This window comes from Phascolarctos cinereus, unplaced genomic scaffold (genome assembly GCF_003287225.1).
Source record: "Phascolarctos cinereus isolate Bilbo 61053 unplaced genomic scaffold, phaCin_HiC Scaffold_726;HRSCAF=1367, whole genome shotgun sequence".
Taxonomy (NCBI): domain Eukaryota; kingdom Metazoa; phylum Chordata; class Mammalia; order Diprotodontia; family Phascolarctidae; genus Phascolarctos; species Phascolarctos cinereus.
Genome location: NW_027556098.1, coordinates 130,827,949 through 130,854,937, shown reverse-complemented (window position 1 = coordinate 130,854,937; position 26,989 = coordinate 130,827,949). Strand labels below are relative to the sequence as shown.

Genomic DNA, 26,989 nt, shown 5'->3' with positions numbered 1-26,989 from the left:
AGCAAGACCAGAAAGTCAGAAAGGTTTTAAAGGTGACTGGCTGGATGTTGAAGAGAAGAGGGCAAATGGAAAAGATCTAGCTGAAATCAGCAAGTCAGGTGGTGAAGGTGGATGTGGATCTAACAGAGATAAATGATCAAGATGTGGGATAGAAGTTGTCAGGTACAAGAAAGGACATCATGACCAAGCAGGTGTCCAGAGAAATCCCGGAGAATTCAATTGAAAAACTCAGACAGTCATACTGAAACAGTACAACACAGGGCAATGCATGTTAGTGGTCAAGCCCATGTGTTAGCAAATGCAGTTGAGGAATATCAAAGCAGTTATCATGCAAATGTCATGAACCTCCAGCAGCAGTAGAGAAGCAATTCTTTAAAAGTCATCCAAGGGGCAGCTAGGTGGCTCAGTTGAATAGAGCTCTGGCTTGGGAGTCAGAAGGACCTGAGTTTCAAATCCAGCCTCAGACCCTTAACACTTACTAGCTGTGTGACCTTGGGCGAGGCACTTAACCCCGATTGCCTCACCAGAAAGCAAAACACTAAAAACTAAAAGTCATCCAAGTGAAATTGAGATAAACTAACAGTGACAAATATGTAATGCCACAAAGACTATAACTTTACCATTTAAAATAGGAAAGCTACAGCTAAGAAAGCAATTGTTAAATATGCATAAAATGTATGGGACCACAAATAACAAATTAATATTACTAGCTCAGTCAGTTCTTTGATAAAAATCAAGTCATAGCTGACTCCATATGTTTCTTTCTGGGTTATCAAACGGTCTCATTTGGAAATGTAATATATAGCTCTGCTCAATTGATCCATATCTTGACCCAAATGCTGGGCAGAACACTGCTGTTGATGCTTAGATTTTGTTGGCTTATTCTGGAAGTCCCAAAAGCGGTAGGCCATCTGTTTTTGAATGGAACTGTCGCATGGATGACTGTAGCTGTCACGGTTTGAAATCAGACCAAAGGAGGGCAAAGTGACTTTTCTACTTAGACCTGAAACTATCTGGCTAGTATGAACTTTGGGCTCTTCATCAACTGCTCCAGCGTGGACTTGTGTTTATTGGTTATGGCATAATTTACGTGGTGGTGATTATGCCACGGGAGAGGAGGAAGAGTCTCACGGTACACCCTGCACTTACAGAAATATCTGTGACCCCCAAGAAAAGTGTCACCTACTATTTAAAGCAAAAACTACCCTCCTTCATTTCAAGAAAGTGAAGCCAATGCAGCAAAACCTAAAATGAAAAAGAAACCGAGGGAGCAAGTTATTTGCATGTGCACTTTTCCTTCCCTTGTTGTACCCTTCCTTTCCTCTTGCCTGTAGTATTAGTACATCTCATCACAACGAGTATTTCACTTCCTGCAGTTCTGCAGGGAATGTCTTAAGGCACAATCACTTCCTCTCCCTGCCTGACTTCCAACCAGTTTTGACTCTTGTTTGTGTGCACATGGTTATGTAGAAGTGATGGTGCCCTATCCTCTGCAGGGTTCTGATCCTGTACAATTTCTGTTGACATCCAGTCAGTTGGGAACAAAGCCAGAACTGAAAGAAAAAAAAAGTTTTAGAAAGAGATGGATGAAGTCATCTGGTAGAGGCGAGAGCTAAAGTAGATGACCCACTGACCTGGATCTCTATGAGGGACAGGTTCAGGACTCAAACAACAGGGCAGGGAACAGTAGCTGATTGGCCTGCATGGAGTCATTGTCGAGATAATGCGGGGAGTATGATCAGCCAATAGACGGTGGTCGCCTGTGGTGCAGGTTTGGCGAGTGACGTCAGTAAGGGACAGACCGTTATGCAGATGAGGAGACCAAGCAGATAGTGCGTCTGGAAAAGGTGGATTTGGGGGTCGGAGGGGAGGCGAGTTGGGAGGGGTTGAAGCGCTTGCGGGTGTTGGCGGTTTGTGCTTGTGGAGCGTGTGTCGTTGGGCTGTGGAAGCGCCGCGTGAGTGATCGTGCGTTTAGAGTGTGTGTGCGTGGAGGGAGTGGTGGGGTGCGGCGAGAAAGGATAAATTTACTTGGAAATCTACATTTTGTAATCACGCTAGTTCTTTTACCAGAGTGAGTTTATTAATGTATTAGGTTTCGCTTGCTTAGGCGCTAGTATTTAGCTAAGCGCTAGAATCGTGAAGGTTGGCGGTGGTGTACTACGTTCGCTTAAATATTCTTCTGTATGTTTTGTTCGGTATGTGGTTGTTACGATAGGCTTTTTCAGATGTTTTACTTTTTCAGGTGCTGGAACTGATTTGATTAAGTTTGTTAGTTTTGTCATTCTGAACTTATAGTGTTCAAGCCATAATTAATAAAACAACAAAGCGGATTTTCTTAATTCGTTGTTTTGCCGTTCTTTTCAGAAGTTAATTTTTTGTAGTTCTTACATTGCGTCAGTTTTTTGATTTCTGTAGAAGTTCGGAATACTTGCAAAACGTGTTCAGGTATGTACGTTGTTTCGTTAACCCATAAATACCACCAGCTTTCCACCCTCGCCCTTCCTTTCTGTGTGTTCTAACTTTCAGACCATATTTTTATAAATCATTTTTTAACCTTTTACTACCCAATTTTGTTTTTTACAATCAACATCATACACAACTCAGCTCCAACCGTCTTTCAAACTACCTTAGTAATAAGTCTAAAGTAGAGCTGCACAATATTCGGCCTGTGGACCATTTAGATCCCTAAGAGGATTTCAGGTAGCCCATGTAAAATGTAGACCTGAAGGTATGTTGTACAGAACTGCTTTAAATAATACTACTGATAATTACTAATAATAACACTTTTATGTATCATAACTGACCCTTCAGTGTTTTATAGTCTTAATGATTAACTTATATTTCTTCTGGATCTTTTAAAAATATCGAATATTCCTTTGAGTTCTGGTCTTTTTGTTACAAATACCCAAAAGTTTTTCAGTTCATCAAATGTCCTTCCTGGACGCAACACCACGTCCTTTGCTCTTCAAAATATAATGTTCCAAAACCTGTAGTCTTTTAAGGTAGAAGCTGCTAGGTCTTGTGAAATCCTGATTGTTTTTCTGAAGTATTTAAATTCCCCCCCCCCTTTTTGTTGCCTGCAATATTATCTTTAACCTGGCAATTATGAAACTTGGCTATGACATTCCTGTAAGTGATCTCTTTCAGGTGTCAAGTTTGACTTTTATGCATCCTGGAATGTGGAGGATGTATCCTAGTAGGGTTTTTTTTTTTGACAGCAATTACATGGGGAAAAGGCAAAGGCTAATTGCACGTTTTCCCTGTTGCCTTAAGTGCACTCGAAGAAGTTTGCAAGTATATCATATTTGTAACTGTACTTTAACTTTTTTTTTAAAAAAGTTTTTACATAGTTTATGCTCTGATGAAAAATTTTCTTCACGGATAAACAATTTCCATACTGCCTTTTAATCCTTCTTTTTGCCAGCACCAATATTTGCCTTTGCAGTACCCCTGACTTTCTTCTTTCTGTTCTTGCGTTCCTTTTGCTGTTTTATTGATGTCTTTTTCTTCTCATACAGGCCATGCCTTGCTAGTCTGTGCTTTGGTTCATTTTTCTTTGCATAGTCAAGGGAATCATAAATCGTGCCAAAGCCTGTTGTTTTGCCACCACCAAAATGAGTTCTGAATCCAAAGACAAAAATGACGTCTGGAATTGTCTTATACATCCTGGCCAGTTTTTCTCGAATTTCAGTCTTGGGCACTGTGGCCTTTCCAGGATGAAGGACATCTGTAACCACCTGTTAACGCTGAAGAAGTCCGTTTGTCATGAACTTCCTGGTTCTGATGTTCGTGGTGGCGGCCCGCTCCTCGAAGAGCAGGAGAGAGAAAGGGTGTAGTTTAATCCTTGAAGAAATGTGTGTTGTTTGTGACACAGACAACCCTTCTTAAAATATGCGTTCCCTCAATTAGTTCTCTTCTATATACACTAAAAAAACGTTATAGTGTCGTTGAAAAAAGAAACCCCCAACATCTGTAACACTGAACTTTCAGTCTACTAACAGCAACAGCAAAAGCAACCAGCGGAAATTAAACACAACCTCACTGCTGTTATCGTGCACAGTTACAACCCTACAAACCAGAATCATTACTTCTTTTAAAACGACTAATCAGGGGAGAGCGCGAACGCAGTCCCCCACTACCACAAATTGTGCAGTCGAGTTTCCCGCATTTGGGGAAATCGCAGGGGTCAGCCCATCCCGAGTGCAATGGATAAACCTTCCCCTCGGAAATACCACCTTCGTGATCATGGAATCACCCCTGCCATGTAAGTATGCTGTTATTGTTCACACGCGCGCACTCCTCCACCACACACACACTCCAAAGTCATGCTCACTTACACCACACTTCCGCGTCTCACACAACACGCTATATATACACAAACTACACATGCTTCCAGCACTTCGAACAAGACAAAAGGAGCTAGGCCTCTCCGACCCCCCAAAAATCTCTGTTTTCCAGCCGCAAGACCCCGGTCGGAGAAAACGGGACCAGAAATCTCATCTGCATACACCCTGCCTCTTCCTGACGACGTCACTCACCAAGCCTGTCCGAATGCACACCGCCATCTAATGGCTGTTCGGAGGAACTTTTAACGAGGAAAGGAAAGCGAAGCTGCGCAAACTTCAAGGGTTTTCCTCAGCCTAACTCGATCAGGCCAGGTGCCGGGCTTTGGTCTTGGTCTTGGTCCTGGTCCTGGTCTTGGTCTGACATTAACTGACATTGCTATAGAGAGATATGGGGAACATTGCCTCAGCCTCTGGCTGAGAGGATAATATCAGCGTTAAATTCCTTACATCTCCATTCCTCATTCATACTTCTCCACCCCTTGTTTTTCACTCTTTATTAATTTAGTGTAATCCCTACCCTAAAGCCTATTGGTATGAGACTCTCTCCTTATTGGTGGAAATGGATGGCTGTGTGAGAGTCAGGGCAGAGTTGGCAAAAGGTGAGAGCTCTCAGTGGGTGCCTTTTTGAGACTCTCACGTGAGAGTCTCCTTTGAGTCCTACTTTGGGATTCTTCATCTTTAGGGACTCTTCAAGCAAGAATCTTCAAATATTTTTCCATTGCAACATCTCATTGGCTTCTGGCTTCCAGAGAGAAGATGAAGACACCAACCTCACTTCAGGTTACTGACGGAAAAGACTATAGGATGATATGAGGTGTGGGCAGTCCCCATCAAAAAAGAGGTAGGTGACAGTGTTACAATTTTCCAGTGATGAGGAGGAAATCTACTACAGATCCCCCTTTCCACCCTCCCCCAAAGCAGGAACACACACAATACACACACCAACTCTGGAGGCAGCAACACTGATTCTTGAAAATCTGCCTCTCTACAGTTTCTAACTCCTAGCTCTGCCCTTTGGAACCAAGCAAAATTACTATAATCCCAATTTCACTTAACAGCTCCCCAGATATTAAAAGATAACTATCATATCAAGCCTTTCCCCATCACCTCTCCCACCACCCCCAAATCACATGTTCATTTCCTTCAATTCCAATCTTCACAGGATATGATCTTAACATTCAGGTCCATGTCTCCGGGAAGTTAGGTTTGCCCAAACCTTGGTGATCTTTGGCATTGTCATGGTTTTTACTGGTCTGTTTAAATTGTGTTGCAGGATGATAGGCCAGCTGTAGTGATGTTTATAGTGGCACAGAATGTACACCAAACTGATGGCAGTGTTTGTCTCTGGAGCCCAATCTCCTGGTATCAAAGGGAAACAGTCTAACTTGGCTCTGTGAATAAAACTCAAGTTTGCTAACCAGGTAAAGAATGCCTTTGCTCACATATTAATTTAAGGTTGAAGCCAGAGAAGAGACCAAATATACATTACCCTGGTCTAGTCTGTCAACTAACTGCTGCTTATAAAACTGGCAAAACATTTGCTGCAGTTCTTCTATCACTATGGAAGCCAATCACAGAGGCACAAGGCTCAAACCCTGTTGGTTGCCTTCTAGTCGACTTTGACCTTTGTGGTGAAAATCGGACTTGTACCCAGGATGCATTTGCTCCCTCATTTCCAAGCTCTGCCTCCATCAGGCCACAAGGTAAGTAAATGCTAATTGGTAAATGCTCCAAACCATTCAGGTGTGCAGCAAGACTCTCTGGCTTTGAATAAGGTGTAACTCTGTGGCTCACAGAATCAGTGAGGAAATGGTGAGAGAGTTGCCCAAATCCACTGAAGCAAGTCATCTCACCTCATGAATCGCCTGTTGGATACCAATGGCGATAACCAGGGACAGCAAGTTCACAACCCTTCCCCTACACTTCCAGAAGAGAGGCTTTGTTGTTCAGTCCAGTCCAACTCTTCATTACCCCATTTGGGGTTTTCTTGGTAAAGATACTGGAGCAGTTTGCCCTTTCCTTCTCCAGCTCATTTTGCACTTACTGAGGCAAAGAGGGTTAAGTTACTTGCCCAGGGTCGCACAGCTAAAGAAGTGTCCGAGGCCAAATTTGAACTCAGGTCCTCCTGACTCCAGGCCCAGCACTCAATCCACTGCACTACCTAGTTGCCCCAGAAGAAGAGATATACAGAGGTTCAATATTAGCTCTCATTTTTCTTTATTCAATCCAAGAGGCTAAGGGTACTCTTTGGGAGCACACCATCCATAAGTTGAAAGGAAATGCAGGGTCAAATAAAAATGTTGACTGGACCTACATTTCTGCCAGGGTGCTAGATTTGAACAATCTAGGTTTGGTGTCATAGTCAATACTGCATGTTAGGCTGGATTTGTGGTGTGGTACCTCATAGTGATTTCTAGCTAGAATTATGTCTTCTCTGTAGTCATGGAAATCCCTTACTTTTGGATCTCACATTGGATAGGGAGTACAGGCTTTTATTTGCCATCAATACTTAACAATAGCACATTTCATCTCTGACCTCACTCACATTATTCAACATTCTTAGGAGTGATTCTGAGGTGTCAGCCAACATGGTTAGATCTTCTTCATAGGCCAGGATATCTCTTTTCCTGCGGTGTGGATCAAAGCCCAGAATTGTCCTCTACACAAATCAGATCACAAATTCCACAACTAAATTTTAAAATTTCTGCACAAATATCAATATTTAGAGAAAAGTCATCATTGGTAGTTGGAATTTCTATTACCCAAACATAGTCAAATCAAGGGAACAAGCATTTATTCAGTGCTTCCCATGGGCCTGGCACTGGGCTAACTGCTGTGAATGCAAATACAAGCAGAAAGAAGACAGTCCCTGCCCTCAAGGACCTTCCTTCTAATGGAGAAGACAATACATACCTGGAAGCTGAAAAGCCCAGAGTGGGTTGGAAGAAAGAAGGTATTTGTGAAGGGGCATGGCAGAGAAAACCTAGAGAGTCAGGAGTGGATCCTGGAGAGGAATTAAGATGGGGTACTTTCCTTAAAATGGAGCTTCTGGGAGGAACCAGCCAATGGGAAAGGTACCTCTGTGGCAAAGCATATTTCCAGTGTGAGAAATCTAGAGGCAGAGCGAACTTTCAGGGTGAGGAGGCTCCCTAGGTGTGATTAAACAAGTTAATAAGACAAAGACGTAATGTCAAAAAAATTTTTTAATTAATTGGAACAGTAATTTTGAGAAAAGCAACAGAATCAGGCTGTTTTATCTAAGAACTACATACAGATGTATATGATTGGCTTCCAAATTTATCTAACATGAAAATTTAAGCTTTAAGTATGTTTTAGTAATAAGTTCTAAGGTTTTATTAACATGGAAAGTCTCCCAGCTGTTTTTTTGCCTCTCCATCCTTTGTCATCTCTCTATTGCCCAACATGGAGAGATTGCCGGCCTCTGGTCTGCCCTTCTATTGATCTGTTGGCCCATGTAGATGTTTTGGCATCCACCTATCAGTCTAAAGCTCTTCAGCTTGGTAGGACCTCCCGAAAGGTCAAGATAGATCTGTTAAGGTCTGCTCACTAGCCCATTTGTCAACTGATGAGATTCTGGTTTTTTGGTCTGCTTCACCTGTATTGTCCAGGTAGCAAGCACTATAAAACTAAGACCCTGGAGAAAGTGGGCATCACAGATGGTGAGGAAGATCTGAGGCCCACTTTATTAGAGGGGGTCATAGACGTTTTCATATAGTGCATTGGCTCAGAACTCTGCCTCAATGTTTTTTCTTGTAGATTGGACAATTTTGAAAATCCCCACACCTGATTAAGTCTCAGCAAAATAGAATTAAAATCAATTTTCAATTTTCCAGCTGCCTAATGACAGTATGGAGGCAGCAAGGTAGCTAAATAGTTAGGGCACTGGGCCTGGAGTCCGAAACATCTCAGTTCAAATTTGGCCTCGTATACTTGCTAGGTGTATGACCCTGGGCAAGTCACTTAAATTCTGATGGCCTTAAGCCACTGGAAAAGGAAATGGCAAACCATTCCTGTATCTTTGCCAAGAAAACTCCATGGACGGTACTGACATGCTATGATTCACAGGATCATGAAGAGTTGAACGTGACTGAACAACTAAATGACAATGACAACAACAGGATGAGCCCGATTCCAGGATAAGAATTGAACTCAAAAATGGATTCTTTTCACCAACCACCACAAAGTAATTTCCCCTGTAGGATTTAATGTTTCCAGCCTGTTCTTCAGATTTCTCTTCAAAATAGCATTACTAATATCCTTATTACATCCTTTAGACAAAATCAGAGATTTCTATTTGAAAGTTTTGGTTTTTTTTATTTTGCAAGCACTGTGTCTCAGCCTTATTCCTACCAAAAGGCTACCAAACTTATCATGTCTTTTTTGCTGAAAAATGTCCTCTGGGGCAAAATTGAACAGTCTGTACACCCCTTTCATTTAATAATTCTCTATGTTTAATATCAGCCAATAGACAATATAAAACAAAAAACTTTCCTTCTCCCTTTTCCCTACAACACCGATAGCATAAGGCCTCTGCTTCCCCACCTCTACTAGGCACAAAGAAAATGTGTTCTTCCATACTTAATGGGAAAATCAGAGCTTCTGACAGATATACTCCCTGAAAAAGAAAGCCATATCTTTCTATTAAACAGAAAACTTACTCCCTAAGGGGAGGTAAACCATTTCCAGAAGTCCTTCAGTACTGAGGTGGATGTGTGGGAAGGAGAGAGCAAGTCCCTATTACATCTCTCTGTTTCAAAACTCCCTTTAATATATTATCTTCACATAGAAGACTTATCTGGTATTAATCTGATAAGAAAAGATGTTATATAGAATTTTAACTAATCAATAATTAAAAAAGCAAATGTACAACTATCACCACATTGTAATGATATAAATCTGAAATTTTCATTCTTAAAAAAATTACCAATGAAATAAACCATATATATTCAATATCTTTCTAACAATAATAACAGGATATAAAAACAATAACCTATAAACATTTTTAAGTGCCAGCTATTCACCAGGCATTGTGTTAAGTACTGGGTATGCAAAAAGAGGCAAGACAGTCCCTGTTCTCAAGGAGTTTACAGTCTAATGGGGGAAAATAACATGCAAACAAATATATACAAAGCAAGATAAGTAGAATAAACAGGATAAATAGTAAATTATTAACAAGAATAGTATTTCAATATCCCTGTAAAAGGTAAATAATTAATCATTTCTGGGTTAAGAGATCAAAACAGTAGTGCAAGAGATAAAGTAAATTTCAGCTCTCTCCATTATGTAGGACACCAAGCACTCAAACAAGGTAAAAAAACCCCATTGAACTAATTGCAGAGAAGGCTGCAGGCATACCTTGGAGAAATTGTGGGTTCAGTTCCAGACCACTGCAATGAAGTAAATATTGCAATAAATCGAGTCACCTGAATTTTATTTTCCAGTGCATATAAAAGTTATGTGTACACTGTACTGTAGTCTACTAAGTGTTCAAGTAGTATTATGTCTAAAAATGTATATACCTTAATTTTAAAAATACTTTATTACTAAAAGTGTTAACCATCCTCTGAGCCTTCATCAAGTCATAATCTTTTTGCTGGTGCAGGGTCTTGCCTTACATTGATGACTGCTGACCGATCAGGATAGTGGTTGGCAATTTCTTAAAATAAGACAATGAATTTTGCCCCATAGACTGACTCTTTCACAAAAGATTTCTCCATAGTATGAAATACTGTTAAATGGAATTTTTTTTGTTTAATAGAATTTTTACCCACAATAGAACTTCTTTCAAAATTGGAGTCAAATCGTCTCAAACCCTGCTGCTGTCAACTAAGTTTGTGTAATATTCTTCAATATTGTGTCTCACAGAATAGGGAGACCCACGGAGAAGGAGAGAGATGGAGGAATGACCAATCAGTGGAGCAGTCAGAACACACACAACATTTATTAAGTTCATCATCTTATATGGTATCCTAAAACAATTACAATAGTAACATCAAAGATCACTGATCACACCATAACTGAGATAATTATAATGAAAAAGTTTGAAACGTTGTAAGAATTAGCAAAACGTGACACAAAGACATGATGTGAGTATGTACTATGGGAAAAAATGGTGCCAATAGACTTGTTTGATGCAGGGTTGCCACAAATCTTCAATTAAAAAAGAAAAGCCACAATATCTGTGAAGTGCAATAAAGCAAAGTGTAATAAAATGTGATATGCCTGTCATCTATAACCTGGGGGGGGGGGGAACCTGCAGTCTCAAGGCCACATGTGGCCCTTTAGGCCTAGGATTTGTTCTGTAAAGTTTGGACTCAGTCAAAAGGCCTAACTCAAGCACCTAGAAGGCCAGGTTCCCCACCCCTGCCCTAACCTTTAACTTGTTCACTCAACACCACCCTCTCCCACATCACTCTCCAAGAGGGCAGGGCTGCAAATGCCTTTATAGCTCAGGGAGAAACCAATAGGCAGGAGTTTGTCTTGGCTGAAAAAGCAGCATGGTAGTGCCATGTCCTTCAAAAGAGATCAGCCAGAGAACTGAAGAACAGAGAAAACTGGGGCAGGACACATTTGTCACCCTCCACTAAGCCTGAGAGGAAGGGTCCAGAACCCAGCTAGGACTAATTCAGTCTCCCAAAAGTTAACTGGGGGCTGAGGCCAGAGAATCATGAGATGAATCTGACATGGCTTTGAGGTCTAGTCCCCATGCTACTGAAATCAGAAGGGAAAGAGAAAGTAAGCAAGAGAACATAATGAAAAGAATGACCAAAGATCTCAGGAGGAAGAAAACCAAATTATAGACCCAGAGAATAAATAAATGAACTAACAGTGAAGATATGAATAAGAGAAGGGAATGTGGCTTCAAGAGCAGCCAACCAAGTCCAGACATTGATGAAAAAATAGCACAGGACAAAGGAAAAGAAACCAACACTTGATAATGCAGAGAATCATATGGATTTAAAAGAAAGCATGGAACCAGAGCAGTGCACTCCTGAATGGTTTACAAGAAAAACACTAACTGTGAAAACATGAATTGTGGTCTACGCAGCAGAAATAATTGACAGGATAGAAAAAAAATTGAATCCACAGTGGCAAGTTTCTCTAAAGAAACAAAAGGGAAAATAATACAAAGATGTGTAAAACATGATACCTTTTTCTTTTTCTTTCTTTTTTTCTTTTTAAGGCAATTGGGGTTAAGTGACTTGCCCAGGTCACACAGCTAGTAAGTGTCAAGTGTTTGGTCTGAGGCCGGATTTGAACTCAGGTCCTCCTGACTTCAGGGCCAGTGCTCTATCCACTGAGCCACCTAGCTGCCCCATGGTACCCTTTTCAAAGAGCTTTCTACCTCATGGGGTTGATACCACCTACACTCAACATAAAGAGAATACAAATGTAGGAAAGGACTTGGCATGAATTTGGACATTAAGGAGAGTAGCCATAAATTTAACAATATTGATATATGTCCATGGAATATCAATTGGATTACAGTTAAAGAGGAATTTGCAGTGACAACAATCTTAAATAGATACCATTATTGGGGCAGCTAGGTGGTGCAGTGGATAGAGCACTGGCCCTGGAGTCAGGAGAACTTGAGTTCAAATTCAGCCTCAGACCAAATACTTGACACTTACTAGCTATGTGACCCTGGGCAAGTCACTTAACTCCAACTCTCCTAAAAACTAAAAAAGTAAAATAAAATAAAAATAGATACCATAACTGTGTACATTATAAACCAGGTTATAGGACTACCGATACCAGACATTATGGAATGCATTGCAGTAATCACTTTTATTCACTTTGCCACATTGTAATACTAAAAATGTTAATCTTGTAAAGGACATTGCATAAGATAATCCTGTCATCTGTTATATATATTAATAGTCAGGGCAAAACCAGTATGACAAATCCATAGATAATCTCAACACAATCTTCATTCAGATCAGATCATCCATGTATGACTTAACCAGAGCATAGCACATGTCACTGACGCCAAAGAATTTGCTAAACGCCTCCAAAGTAATCCAAATGTATGCTGTTGAGGGTATATGCCTCTGATAATATACTGCAATTAAAACCCACTTAAGTGGGAATAAGTAGAAGGATCTAAAGGGAAGAAAGAGAGAAATAAGGAGAATTGAACTTACGTGAATTAAAAGAACTTGGAAATAGAACAGGTTGAAGGAGCTGGGAACTGATAGGTACAGGAGTTGTTGTCATGCATTCCATGGAGTTCCTGGTTGAGAATTCCAGAGGGAGGGAGAAGAGAGCCTGGGTATTTTTTGTTTGTTTCTTTGGTTTTTTCTGGTAGTTTTCTGGTTTGACATCACCAAGTCAGGTCAAAGTGCCTCTTCCAAGCCTAGAACTATTTGACTCTCCTAGCCTTCTCTAGTCCAGTAGTGTTTCTCTAGGTCACATTGAAAATAAATAGCTGGTTCAACAAATAGCCAGTACAAAAACCAGGGAAGAGTCCTTCCTTTTCTGCAAAGGAATTCTTAACTGGACCCCTTTCATTTTCCTCTGGAGCCATTAAATGACAGAGTTCTCTATTCAAGAAGCAGGATCACCCACAAAGTTAAAGAGCCTTCAAAGAAGACTGGCTGGATGATGAACGGAAGAAGGTGGATGAAGAAGATCCAGATGTTGTAAGAAGGTGGTGAAGGTAATATAGGCTCCACAGAACTGGACAATCCAGAGATGAAATAAAAGCCAACTGGTACAACAAAGGGTATCACCAAGAAGGTCTTTCAGGAGGGACCAGGAGATCAAATTAACTGCAAAATCAAAACAACACTTATTGAAAATAACCCAACACATTAACATTAATTATCAGGCAACATATTAGCAAATACACTTTAACAAAAGCGTAGAAGTAATCATGGAAGTGTCATATTGACAGCAGTAGCAAATAATCAGTTTTTAAAACTCAAAAAAAAAGTTAAAAAAATAAAAGTCAATCAAGTAAAAGTTGTGTAAAACCACAATGGCAAGTATATGAGGTATGAGTATATATCCTTTATATTTAAAATTTACATAAAATATGTTAAATTAATAAATAATGCTCAAGATACAGAAAACATGTGAATGCGAATAATAAATTAATATTGCTAGCTCTGTTTAATAAAATTCATATCATACCTCACTCCAAATACTTCTTTTGGGCTTGTCAAACTGCTTCACTGCTTGGTTATTGTGTTCCACATATCTCTACTGCACCTTACAGCATCACAAACAATATGTTCATCATTTGGCAACATCTTGGCCAGAGTTTGAACCTTAAGAGTATAAATTTTTTTTTTAAAAAAGAGTCTCATTAAAAAAAAAAAAGAACAAAAGAGACCAGAACTTCAGAAAAGAAGACATACCAGGTAGAGTAGGTTGTTATCATGTTAAATTTAATCTAGACAAAAAACCCCCAAAAAACACAACTGTTCAATTTCACATGCAATTTTTTTTGTTCTATGTATAAAAGTGTTACTGTTCGTCAAAAGCACATACTTCAATAACGGAACTGCATGATCAGAGGCCACAGTCAATGGCAAGAAATTAACCCTGCCTGCCTTGTAGAGTAGGATAGGTAAAAGTTATAGCTCTGTGGAAAAGTTAACCCTTTCTTGCCAGAATAGTGCCTCTCTCCAGGAAATAGAGCACTCTTGAATATTGTACCACTCTTTAAATGAAATTAAATGTTTATTTATGAGCAACTCATCAGTGGGTTGACAGCCATCAAAAATTTTTTCTGGGATGTCATCCTTACTGCTAATCAAGGCTGATTCTTCTGTCCTTTTATATTATGGCACCACTGGCTGAATTCCCCATGGGCACTCCCAAATAGACAGAGGCATTTTCCTCTGTCCTACCAATTCAAATTCAATTCAATAAACATTTATTAAGCTAGGCAATGTGCTAAGTGCCAGGGACACATATAAGAAAAAGAAACAGTCCCCTGCCTTCAAGGAGCTTATAATCTAACGGGGGAAGATAATACACAAAGGGGAGGAGAGCAACCAGGAGATATGGGGCTGTGGATGTAAAGTGGAAAGTTAGCAGGAAAAACTAAATTCCAGCTCTCTATAAAGGAAAGCTTTGGGAGGAGGTTAATGTTCTACCCTCAGGCCCTCCAGAGCCTGAGTATTTAGGGTTAGGGTTAGGGAAGTGAGACAGAGAGAGAGAGAGAGAGAGAGAGAGAGAGAGAGAGAGAGAGACAGACAGACAGACAGACAGACAGAGGGGAGAGAGAGGAAACCAAGGGAATTAAGAAGGTATAAGGTATCCAAAGCTAAGTTAATTAGCAAGAACATGAGATTTCAGGTGAGATCAGCTTATCCTGGGTGGAGTACCATGCTGCACAGAGTCCAAACAAAGCAGAAAGCTGCTGCTGGAAAATGGAGAGTTACCTGGAAAGTTATACTGGAAACAGTTACCCTGGGTACACAGTTGTGTGGAAATCATACTCTTGTTTAAGCTACTGATTAGCAAAGATGTACATGTCCTGGCATTAAACTAAAATCCCACTAATGATGGGAGCTCACTTAGTTTCAAACATCTAAAAAAGTGTCTGACAAGAGTATGGAAGATTTTCTGCAGAGACCAGGAAGACTAGCCTCCTGTCATGCAGTTCTGTTGTTTCTCACAAAATGATGAGCCTTTCTGAGTTCTTTACACAAGTGGACTATAAGGATCTATCCTGTACGGTCTTGGATCCAGGCTGCTTCCTGCTTCCTGGTTACTTTCATTTGATAATTGTGGCTGACTGATTGGCTGCTTGATCATGAGAATGACAAAACTCCTCTTCCTGAATGTTCCTAATAAAATCAGATGCAATAGTCTGGAAATCCAATTGTCATCATTACAGTTATTAGAACACTATTTTACAAAAATGACGATAGGGGCAGATTGCCACAAGTAAATGACAGTATTTGAATATTTAGATTTCTGTTACTGTACTCACTTGATGAAAATATCACTCACAAGGTGGGTGAATACACTATCTTTCCAGTCTTCTAAAAATGCAACCCTGGCATTTTCTTCACTCCTTACTCTTTTTTACACACACACACACACACACACACACACACACACACACACACACACACACACCCTATTCAGTTAGTTGGCATATCTTGTCTTTTATACCTTTCCAATACCTCCCTTATCCCCAACATTTTATACTCAGGTAAGCACCAACACAGCTCATGTTCTCAACATATCTGCACTATTGCACAATAATTTCCTAACTGGGCTCCTCCACAGAGCTGCCAGTGATTTTCCTAAAAACAAGTCATTCCTCTACTTAAGCTCCAGTGACTTCCTCCTTCACTCTACTATCAACAATCCTCTCCTTTGTGTGGCATTTAAAACTGTGGCCACCTTGTACCTCTCTAGTCTTACTCCACACTACAGTGTTTCTTGAACACTGCAGGTCAACCACACTCACCTTACTACTTTTCACACATGATACTTCTCCTATCTCTATGCTTCGGCTGTCCCCCATTCCTGGAACACATTCCCATCCTCCCTCCTACCCCTTAAAATTCCTTGTTTCCTTCAAGACTCAGTTCAAGTACCACCCACATTAAGCCTTTCCTGAAGCCACCCATTTACTCATCCTCTCCTTCCCAAATTGCCTTCTATTTAGTTTGTGCAGTCTTACATAGTAGCAATGACCAGATATTATACTAGTCATGCATATCTCTCCAGTATTCTGATGCTGTAAAATTTCTGTGGCATCAAATCCCTTTCACATTTGTGGTTATAACTGCTCCTTGGCTTTAGGGAATATATCTGCAAAGATAGCTACAGGTGGTGTTAATATATAAATCCACATCTCCTGACTGAGGATGTTGCACCTGGAAACAATTCTTCCAAAAGAGATGGAGGAATGAGTTCCACTTCCAGGAGCCAAGATGGCCAGTAAGAAGTAAGTCGCTCTCACTCTCCCTTATTAACCTCTGAAAGCCCAGAAAATATAACCTCAGGAAAAACCCTGGAACAGCTGAACCGGTAGAATGACAGGGTGCAGCAGTGCTACAGCCCAGGAAGCTTGAGGGATTAATAGGAAAGGCCCCTTTTGCCCTGGGGGAGGGGGAGCAGTGGGAGATGTCCCAGAAAGCTAGTGGAAAGCTCCACCTCAGCATACCAGGGGGAAAGCCTGAACCCCAAGTGGTGAAGCAGGCAAGCACCAACACTAGGACCCCTCAAGTGTCTCAGTACGGGCAGGGGAACCAGTGGAAACCAACTTGGAAAACTGCCACATGCCACATTGTTCTCCGGCAGCCAAGTCTCCTGGTGTCTCAGCAAAACTCTGGAAAGCACAACTCCAAGAGGGAAAGCCCCAGGCAGAGCAACATCCTGCAGCAGCAAAACATCCATCTGCAAGGAGCCAAAGAAAGGGAAAGGCCAGGGTAAGCAGGCATCCTCCAGGGGCCAGACTCCCCACCCATACCCCTAGAGCTTCAGTGGTACTGATTCCAGCCCAACACCAGGCAAGCTGCCAGAACCCTATAGCCTCCAACTGCCAGCATCTAAGGCCCCAGCACACAAAGCCAGTGACCAGGCCCTGGGCTCCCAGCACAAGAAGCTTGGGTCAGTGTCTCCCACTCCCCAAGAGGAGAGCTAAATTTTTTTAAAGGCCAGGAAATAAGCAAACACCATGAGCAAAAAGAAACGTATCATAGATGCTTATTATGGGAACAGTGAAGATCAAGGCAGAAATTCTGAAAAGGACAACACTGTCAACAAACTCACATCTGGAACCTCAAAATGGAGTATGAACTGGTCTGAAACCTAAAAAACCTTCTAGGAAGAGCTCAAGAAGGATTTTAAAAGTCAAATAATAAAGGTAAAAGAAAAATGGGAAAAAGAAATGAAAGGTATGCAAGAAAGAGTCAATAGCTTAGGAAAGGAAGCACAAAAATTAACTATAGAAAACAAGTCCTTACAAAATACAGTTGGACTTCTAGGGCTATATCCCAAAGAGAGCATACAAATGGGAAAAGTATCTACATGTACAAAAATATTTATAGCAGCTCTTTTTGTGGTGGCAAAGAATTGGAAATTGAAGGGATTGCCTATCAATTGGGTAATGGCTGAACACGTTGTGGTATATGAATGTAATGGAGTACTATTGTGCTATCAGAAATGATGAGCAGGCAGACTTCAGAAAAGCCTGGAAAGACTTGTATGGTTTGATGCTGAGTGAAGGGAGCTGAACCAAGAGAACTTTATACACAATAACAGCCACGTTGTGAGATGACTACCTATGGTCATCTGCAAAGGCCTCATGATGGAAAATGCTATCTACATCCAAAGAAAGAACTATGGAGTTTGAATGCAGATTGAAGCATACTATTTGCTATTTTTTTTTCTTCTGTTGTGTTTTGTTTCCTCTTTCTGGTGGTTCTTCTTATTGGTTCTAATTCTTACTTGCAACATCACTAATGTGAAAATATATTTAATAGGCATGTATATATATAGCCTCTATCAGAGTGCATGCTGTCTTGGAGAGGGAGGTGAGGAGGGAAGGAGAGAAAAATTTAAAACTCAAAAGCTTATAGAAGTGACAGTTGGTAAATAAAAATGAATTAATAAAAAAAACACAATTGGTGGGGTAGCTAGGTGGCTCAGCAGATAGAGCACCAGCTCTGGAGTCAAGTGGACCTGACTTGAAATCTGGTCTCAGACCAGACACTTCACACTTACTAGCTGTGTGACCCTGGGCAAGTCACTTAATCCTGATTACCTCACCAAAAAGCAATATATAATTGGCCAAATTGAAAAAAGTACCCTGAAGAAAACAAGTCCCAAAAAATACAATTGGCCAACTGGAAAAAAAAAGTACACTGAAGAAAACAACTCCTGGGGCAGCTAGGTGGCGCAGTGGATAGAACACTGGCCCTGGATTCAGGAGGACCTGAGTTCAAATCCAGCCTCAGACACAAAACACTCATTGCTGTGTGACCCTGAGGAAGTCACTTAACCCCACTGCCTAGCAAAAACAAACAAACAAACAAAAAACCTTAAAAAGCAGAATTGGCAAGACAGAAAAGGAGACACAAAAACTTACTGAGGAGAGCTCCTTAAAAAATAAAATAAGCCAAATGGAAAAGGAGGTACAAAATCTAATAGAAGATAAACAATTTGTTAAAAATTAGAATTGGGCAAGTGGAAGCTAATGACTCTATGAAAGAACAAGAACCAAACAGAAACAAAAAAATGAAAAAATAGATGAAAATGTAAAATATCTTCTTGGTAAAACAACTGACTTGGAAAATAGATCCAGGAGAGACAATTTAAAAATTATTGGTCTATCTGAAAATCATGATAAAAAAAGAGCCTGGACAGCATCTTTCAGGAAATCATCAAGGAAAACTGCTCTGAGGTCCTAGAACCAGAGGGTAAGATAGCCATAGAAAGAATCCACTGCTCATCTCCTGAAAGAGATTCCAAATTGAAAACACCAAGGAATATAGTAACCAAATTCCAAAATTATTAGGTCAAAGAGAAAATACTGCAAGCAGCCAGAAAGAAACAATTTAAATATCATGGAACCACATTCAGGATTATGTAGGACCTTGCTGCTTCTACATTAAAAGATCACAAGGTATGGAATATGATATTCTATAAAGGCAAAGGACTTGGATTACAATCAAGGATCAACTACCCAGCAAAAATGAGCATACTCTTTCAGGGGAGGAGACAGACATCCAATGAAATAGGGGACTTCCAAACCTTCCAGATTGAAAAGAACTCAATGGAAAATTTGATCTTCAAATACAAGACTCAAGAGAGACATAAAAAGGTAAACAAGACAGAAAAAAAAATCCCTACAAGGGAAGATGACACTTACAACTCTTGAGAACTGTATTGTTATTATATCATTATAAAAGGATATACCTAGAGGGGGTGGGTATAAGTTGACTTTGATGTACTGATAAAGTTGGTTAAATGGATCTAAGTAAATGGACTCATCTGATCTAATTAAGGGATTGTACTGGGAGAAAAGGAAAGGAGGAGGCACACAAGGTTAAACTACATTATAGAAAAAGACATAAAAACCTATTACAGTAAAGGGAAAGAAGGGACAGAGATGAGAGTTGTTTGAACCTACTCTCATAAGATTTGGCTCAAGGAGGGAATAACATAATTAGTTAGGCATAGAAATCTCACTTGCCCTATAGGCAGTAGGAGGGGAAAAGGGAAAGAAGAGGGAGGGAGGATAGAAGAGGGGGAAGAAGTAGTAAGGGTAGGGAAGAAAAGAGAGGGGGCTAATAGTAGGGAGGTAGGATTAAGGGAGGTTGGACTGAGAGAGGAAGGACTGAGGTAAGCGGCAGTCAAAAGCAAAGCACTAGTGAGGAGGGAAAGAGGAGAAAGAAAAGCATAAACTAGGGGAAACAGGATGGAGAGAAAGACACAGATAGTAATCATAACTGTGAATGTGAATGGGATGAAATCTCCCATAAAATGGAAATGGACAGCAGAATGGATTAAAAACTATAATCCTACAATATGTTGCTTACAGGAAACACATTTGAAACAGAGGGACACACACAGGGTAAAGGTAGAAGGCTGAAGTAGAATACATTATGCTTCAGCTGAAGTAAAAAAAAGCAGGAGTAGCAATTCTGATCTCAGACAAAGTAAAAGCAAAAATAGATCTTATCAAAAGGGATAAGGAAGGAAACTACATCCTGCTAAAACGCACCATAGAGAATAAAGTATGAAGTGATATAGTATCCAAATTATTAGAGGAGAAGTTCAGGGAGTTACAGGTAGAAATAGACAGCAAAATTGTACTAGTGGGGGACCTCAACCTCCCCCTCTCTGAACTAGATAAATCTAACCACAAAATTAACAAGAAAGAAGTTAAGGAGGTGAACAGAATTTTAGAAAAGTTAGATATGATAGACCTATGGAGAAAATTGAATGGGAATAGAAAGGAATATACTTTTTTCTCGGCGGTGCATGGCACATACACAAAAATTGATGGTGTACTACAGCATAAAAACCTCACAATCCAATGCAGAAAGGCAGAAATATTAAATGCATCCTTTTCAGATCATGATACAATAAAAATTATATGTAATAAAGGGCCATGGAAAGATAGACTAAAAATTAATTGGAAACCAAATAATCCTAATCCTAAAGAATGAATGATTCAAATAACAAATCACAGAAACAATCAATAACTTCATTCAAGAGAATGACAATAATGAGAAAACATACCAAAACCTATGGGATGCAGCAAAAGCAGTTCTCAGGGCAAGTTTTATACCTCTAAATGCTTACATGAATAACATAGAGAAAGAGGAGATCAATGAATTGGGCATGCAACTAAAAAAAACTAGAAAAAGGACAAATTAAAAATCCAATTAAATACCTGTAGAGGGCCGGCTTTGAGGAGTTGGAGGGCTTAGGCTAGCCCGGGTCTTACCTGTAGTTTGTACTAAGCCTGACAGCTGTGAAACTCAGGATGTCAGCTCACCACCCCCCTGTTCTGTCTCTTGAGAACAGGATGCAGGAAGGGAGGAAACAGATGGGGTACAGAACAGGACGCAGGAAAGAATGTAACAGACAAGGTACAAGGAAGTAAGGAAATCACTTAATTAGATTTGTACTTTTCATGAATAATAATGTTACTATTGCTTAATCCAGTACTATATAAGCCTGAGCCCTCAGATCAATAAACAGAGTTTGTTCTTCACTGCTCTCAGCCAGCCTGTGATTCTTTCTCTCTTCACACTCTGCCGGAATCAGACCACAGCCAGGGACGCAGGCGCTCCCAGCATTTGGTGCCTAGACAGGGCCCTGAAAGGAAGGCTTCCCCCAGCAGAGTGACCCTGGACAAGGTGGGCTGTTTGGCCAACATCCCTAGAAAAGGAGCTCCGGTCGTCAAGGGAATACGCTAACAAGGTAGGGTGATAATTTTCCTATACAGTTTTTTATTTTCACCAGGTTAAGCAGGGATTAAAAAGAAACCAGACTGCCGCTTATCGGGGTCTCTTAAAGTGAAAGTGAACAACAGAAAGACACTGCCGCTTATCGGAGTCTCTTAAAGTGACAGTGAACTTCAGAAGGAGACTGCCGCTTTTCCATCTCCAATTTAAAGTGAAAGCAAACTGCACCGGCTAAGTAGTGTCCCATAAGATAGTTAGCTAATATGGGGCAGAGCTGGTGGGCAGAACAGAGAGACAGACAATATTATTTAAAAGTGTTCAAATACAGGGGACACAACTAGAATTTTAGCATGCAAACAAGAACATTGTCTTTCTTTAAATTGTCAACTGCATCTTTGTCATTTCTATTGAGAACAAACCAAGTGCCATTCTGCTACTGAAATCTCTGCATAAGACACCTGTATTGTCCAATCATTGCATTGCTAAGACTGTACTAATACTAACTTTGATTACACTAGGAAATGGCAGTGCTCAGTCTTTGTGGTGTTGCAATTTTTACATATTTGCTATTTTATTGATTATTGTTTAAAATAATAGTACTGTACGAGAACTGAATGATTATATCTTGGAATTATTTTGTATAGAAAATATACGTAGAAAAGTGGTTACCATGCTGCTGTCCCGTTCTTGTTAAAAACACCCGTGTCATAAATATTCAGGACATTGGCAGCTGATCACATTTACAAAGTCAGTATGTAAGTGAAGTTATTGCTCCCTCCATGTGAAGCTACTTTGTATTTCCCGTTTTATATATGTCTCCCTATTTGCTTTTATTCTAGTTATAGTACATTCTGAAAAAAGTTGGCCTTAGATATATGTCGTTGTGGCATGCAAAGAGTTATGATGACTTTACATCAAATGTTAGAATTTGTAGTCATTATGATACTGGAAATTTTTGTGGTTTTCAAGAGTCTCAAAGAAAATTGTATATTAACATTTTTTTGTCAGCCATCACATTTCCAAACAGTATTTTTAAAAAACAAAGGTAAATGTGATATGGCAGATGAGCAGACTAACCAAAATCAGTGGTTAACGGGATTTCGTTTTAGATCCTTTTTCATAATCAAACAAAATGGGACATTTGCCCCATATATATATATATAAAATTGAAGTTAGAGCTAAAATAGCATACTTAATTTTATAGCCTTTGTAGATACATGTCCTTTGCAATCTTCCATTCATTTCAGATCAGTTTGTAAATCAAGAGTTCTATCTTAATGGTAATTCTAGAAAAATAAAGCTTGTATCATTTTATCTACAACCACCATTTAGGTAACTAAAAAATTACGTTGCAATTCAAAAAAGAGGAAAATTACTTGAGAAGCTAAATTATATCAATAATTAGAAAACAAACCAATTTGTTTTCGTAATCAGGTGGGGAGGAAAGTTCAAGGGTAGCAGTAAATAAACTCTCTGCTTTAGAAATTTGACATGAGCAGTTTGTATGTTAAACACAGTCTAATGCACTGTATGTATACTAAAATTTCCAGTAAGATGCAGCTTGTAAATTTTCTGAATCAGCTCCTTAGTACTAGTTATAATATAGCTAAAATCTTAATATATTTTACACTATAAAAAAGGCTATAACTTCATAAGTCCTTTTTAACATATCTTTGATAGAACTTTTTGATTTAAAAAATTATTCATTCTGACTTTGTTAGAATATTAATAGCAATATTTTAGGCTTTCATTTCTCCTGGTGGTTCTTTGGGAGGGTTTGGAAGCAAATTAAATAAGTGAAGTGGGAAAGAGGACATTTATTTGTCTTTGAATATTTACAAATAGATTTTTACCCTTGCCCAAAGAAATTCTTTTGCTTTGCTGCAGAGTTCTATTGCCTAACTCCCCTCTTGTATTAGAAAATCCAGCATAAATTTGTCATAGCCTGGTCAGTAGTTAAAATAACATTTAAGAGTTGAAAATAATTTTTATTAATTAAACAATTAGGGAATCTTTTTTTAAGTACAGATAGGAAACTTAGTTATTTCTGTGTTTTCTGCCAAGAAGCATAGCCTTAAACACATTTCTATACATAACTGATTTCTTAGCTACCTAAATTTATGCTGTTCTAAACATTACTTAATCATATTTAGTTGGCTATTTTTCTACTGAACAATCACACAATGTTAGGGAGAGTTTTATTCTAAAATTCCTTTATTTCATATCAATGTGTCATTCATGTTTTTTTAAGTGTAATTACAACGTATGTGTGAGTGTGTGCAAAAAAAAAGTGGGGAAAGATGAATATCATATGAAGACAAGCAGATACTTTGGATTACTTACATATTTTAAGAAGGACATAAGCAATATCATTTCTTGTTTTGCATTAGTATTCTTGGCAATCCAAGACACCTCAAGACTGACAATGGTCCCGCCTATACTAGCAGGAATTTTGTACAATTTTGTCTCACCTATAATATCACTCACTCTACTGGCATCCCGACAATCTTACTGGACAAGCCATTGTTGAAAGGGGCAACAAAGATATTAAAATCCTCCTTGATAAACAGAAAAAAGAGGGAATAGAAAATAGGGTAAGAAGGAGATTGGATCAGGTAATATATACCATAAATTTAAAAAGGAGATTGGATCAGGTAATATATACCATAAAATTTTTTGACACTAGATGATCAGGGACGTACTCCTGCACAAAAACATTTTGCAGGGCAAAAGAACAGGTTGTTAGATGAGCAACCAGATGTCACAGTAATGTGGAAGGATCCAAAGATGGGTAATTGGGATGGTCCAGTAAAATTACTAACCTGGGGTTGAGGTTATGCTTGTATTTTTCCAGAACATGCAGGAGAACCAGTCTGGGTTCCTGAGATGAACATCTGCACCTGTCAGCATACTGACCAGAGGGATAGAGACCCTGAGCATCAAAGGAAAAACTGGTTGGAGAGACAAGCAGAAGAGGAAGGCGAGACCAAGAAGACGAAGAGCCAGTAATAAGATGCTGACTGTCCTTTTTGCAATGATGACTGTCGCAGATGGCTCCGGGACAGAGTCATGATTACATTGGACTTATATGTCTTACCCCACTTTGGGTTAAACCTGTAACTTGACCACTATACTTTTGTCTGTGTAACTCCCTATTTGCTTTCTAATACTACCAATATAACTCTTGATCAAATATTGAATGAGCTTCAGGGTGCTTGGCATTCCAAAAACATAATATGGATGGTATTGATCCTCAAGATATTGTTTATAAGCTATTGTACTATATCAAGCAACTTAACACTTTCCAGAATATTTCAAGTTTGCTGTTGCATTTCGCACCCTGATAGTATTCTTGTTACTCTTGAGTTTTCTCCTGATGTGCATCCCACGTTCTCAAGCTAGAACAAAAGAAAGGGGGAGATGTAAAGGGCCGGCTTTGGGGAGTTGGAGGGCTCAGGCCAGCCCGGGTCTTACCTGTAGATTGTACTAAGCCTGACAGCTGTGAAACTCAGGATGTTGGCTCACCACCCTCCTGTTCCATCTCTTGAGAACAGGATGCAGGAAGGGAGGAAATGGATGGGGTACAGGACAGGACGCAGCAAAGAATATAACAGACAAGGTACAAGGAAGTAAGGAAATGACTTAGTTAGATTTGTACTTTTCATGAATAATAATGTTACTGTTGCTTGATCCAGTACTATATAAGCCTGAGCCCTCAGATCAATAAACGAAGTTTGTTCTTCACATCTTCTACCTGGCCCGTGTTTCTTTCTCTCTTCACACTCTGCCGGCATCAGACCACAGCCAGGGATGCAGGCGCTCCCGGCAAATACCAAATTAGAAATACTGAAAACCAAAGGAGATATTAACAAAATTGAAATTAAGAAAACTATTGAACTAATACATAAAACTAAGGGCTGGTTTATGAAAAAGGAAAACCAATAAAATAGATAAACTTTTGGTTAATTTAATTTAAAAAAAAAGAAAGAAGAAAACTAAATTACCAGTATCAAAAATGAAAAGGATGAATCTACCACCAATGAAGAGGAAATTAAAACAATAACTAGGAACTATTTTGTTCAACTCTTTGCCAATAAATTTGACAATCTTATGGATGAAAATTTACAAAAATACAAACTGCTCAGATTAGCAGAAGAGGAGGTAAAACACTTAAATAACCCCATCTCAGAAAAAATAAATTGAACAAGCCATTGATGCACTCCCTAGGAAAAAATCTCCAGGGCCAGATGGATTTACAAGTGAACTCTATCAATCATTTAAAGAACAATTAATTCTAATACTATATAGACTATTTGGGAAAATAGGCAAAGAAGGAATGTTACCAAAATTCTTTTTATGATACAAATATGGTGCTGATACCTAAACTGGAAAGAGTCAAAACAGAGGAAGAAAATTATAGACCAATTTCCCTAATGAATATAGATGCAAAAATTGTAAATAAAATATTAGCAAATAGATTACAGCAATCTGTCATGAGAATAATATACTACAACCACATAGGATTTATATGAGGAATGCAGGGCTGGTTCAGTATTAGGAAAACTATCAGCATAATTGATCATGTCAGCAACAAACTAACAGAAACCACATGATCATCTTAACAGATGCAGAAAAAACTTTTGACAAAATATCATACCTATTAAAAACACTAGAGAGCATAGGAATAAGTGGAGTCTTCCTTAAAAGAATAAGTAGTATTTACCTAAAATGTTCAGCAAGCATCATATGTAATGGGAATAATCTAGAAGCATTTCTAATACGATCGGGTGAAACAAGGATGTCCATTATCACCACTGTTGTTCAACATGGTACTGGAAGGTTAGCTTTAGCAATAATACAAGAAAAGGAAATTGAAGGTATTAGAATTGGCAAAGAAGAAATAAAGCTATTAGTCTTTGCAGATGATATGATGTTATACTTAGAGAATGCTAGAGAATCAAGTAAAAAACTACTTGAAATAATAAATAACTTTAGCAAAGTTGCAGGCTATAAAATAAACCCATATAAATCAGTGGCATTTCTATATATTACCAACAAAGCCCAACAGCAAGAGATGGAAAGAGAAATTCCATTTAAAGTAATAGTAGACATTATAAAATATTTACGTGTCTACCTACCAAAATAAACCCAGGAACTATATGAACACAGTTACAAAACACTTTTCACACAAATAAAATCAGATCTGATTTCACACAAAGTCAGATAATTGGAAAAACATCATTTGCTCATGGGTAGGCTAAGCTAATATAATAAAAATGACAATTCTACCTAAGGTAATTTACTTATTCCATTCCATACCAATCAAACTACCAAAAAATTATTTTATGGAGCTAGAAAAAATAATAACAAGATTTATTTGGAATAACAAAAGGTCCAGAATGTCAAGGGAACTCATGAAAAGAAATGCAAGAGAAGGTGGCCTAACCTTTCCAGATCTTAAATTGTATTATAAAGCAGCAATCATCAAAACTACTTGGTACTGGCTAAGAAATAGAGTGGTGGATCAGTGGTCAATGACTATATAATCTACTACTTGATAAACCCAAAGACCCCAGCTTCTGAGATAAGAATTCACTGTTTGACAAACACTGCTGGGAAAACTGAAAAAGAGTATGGCAGAAACTAGGCATAGACCAACATCTCACACCATATACCAAAATAAAGTCAAAAGGGGTTCATGATTTAGATATAAAGGCTGATACTATAAGC

The 26,989-nt window shown here is 39.1% G+C and overlaps 3 long non-coding RNA genes, 2 other non-coding genes and 1 pseudogene across 5 annotated transcripts in view; 1 reads left to right on the top strand and 5 right to left on the bottom strand.

Annotated features, from left to right (window-relative positions):
• Positions 1-1,388: 1,388 nt before the first annotated feature.
• LOC144454528 (uncharacterized) lies at positions 1,389-2,292 on the bottom strand. Its single transcript, XR_013482980.1, has 2 exons — positions 1,635-2,292; positions 1,389-1,553 (listed from the first exon to the last, which is right to left on the bottom strand). It is a non-coding gene; the product is annotated as an uncharacterized LOC144454528 (long non-coding RNA).
• A 975-nt stretch (positions 2,293-3,267) lies between these two features.
• LOC110208049 (small ribosomal subunit protein eS24 pseudogene) lies at positions 3,268-3,882 on the bottom strand (annotated as a pseudogene).
• Positions 3,883-4,107: 225 nt separating this feature from the next.
• LOC144454663 (U1 spliceosomal RNA) lies at positions 4,108-4,272 on the bottom strand. The gene has a single exon (XR_013483173.1). It is a non-coding gene; the product is annotated as a U1 spliceosomal RNA (small nuclear RNA).
• Positions 4,273-4,332: 60 nt separating this feature from the next.
• LOC144454527 (uncharacterized) lies at positions 4,333-10,301 on the top strand. Its single transcript, XR_013482979.1, has 3 exons — positions 4,333-5,187; positions 5,620-5,767; positions 10,233-10,301. It is a non-coding gene; the product is annotated as an uncharacterized LOC144454527 (long non-coding RNA).
• Positions 9,034-9,229, bottom strand: LOC144454720 (U2 spliceosomal RNA). Its single transcript, XR_013483224.1, has one exon. It is a non-coding gene; the product is annotated as a U2 spliceosomal RNA (small nuclear RNA).
• LOC110208238 (uncharacterized) overlaps positions 10,293-26,989 on the bottom strand; it is a 39,999-nt gene continuing 23,302 nt past the window's right edge. The window contains exons 2-3 of the long non-coding RNA XR_002324437.2: positions 13,503-13,639; positions 10,293-13,138 (exon numbers count right to left, since the gene is read on the bottom strand). This is a non-coding gene — a long non-coding RNA (uncharacterized LOC110208238). The remainder of the gene's footprint in view (positions 13,139-13,502; positions 13,640-26,989) is intronic.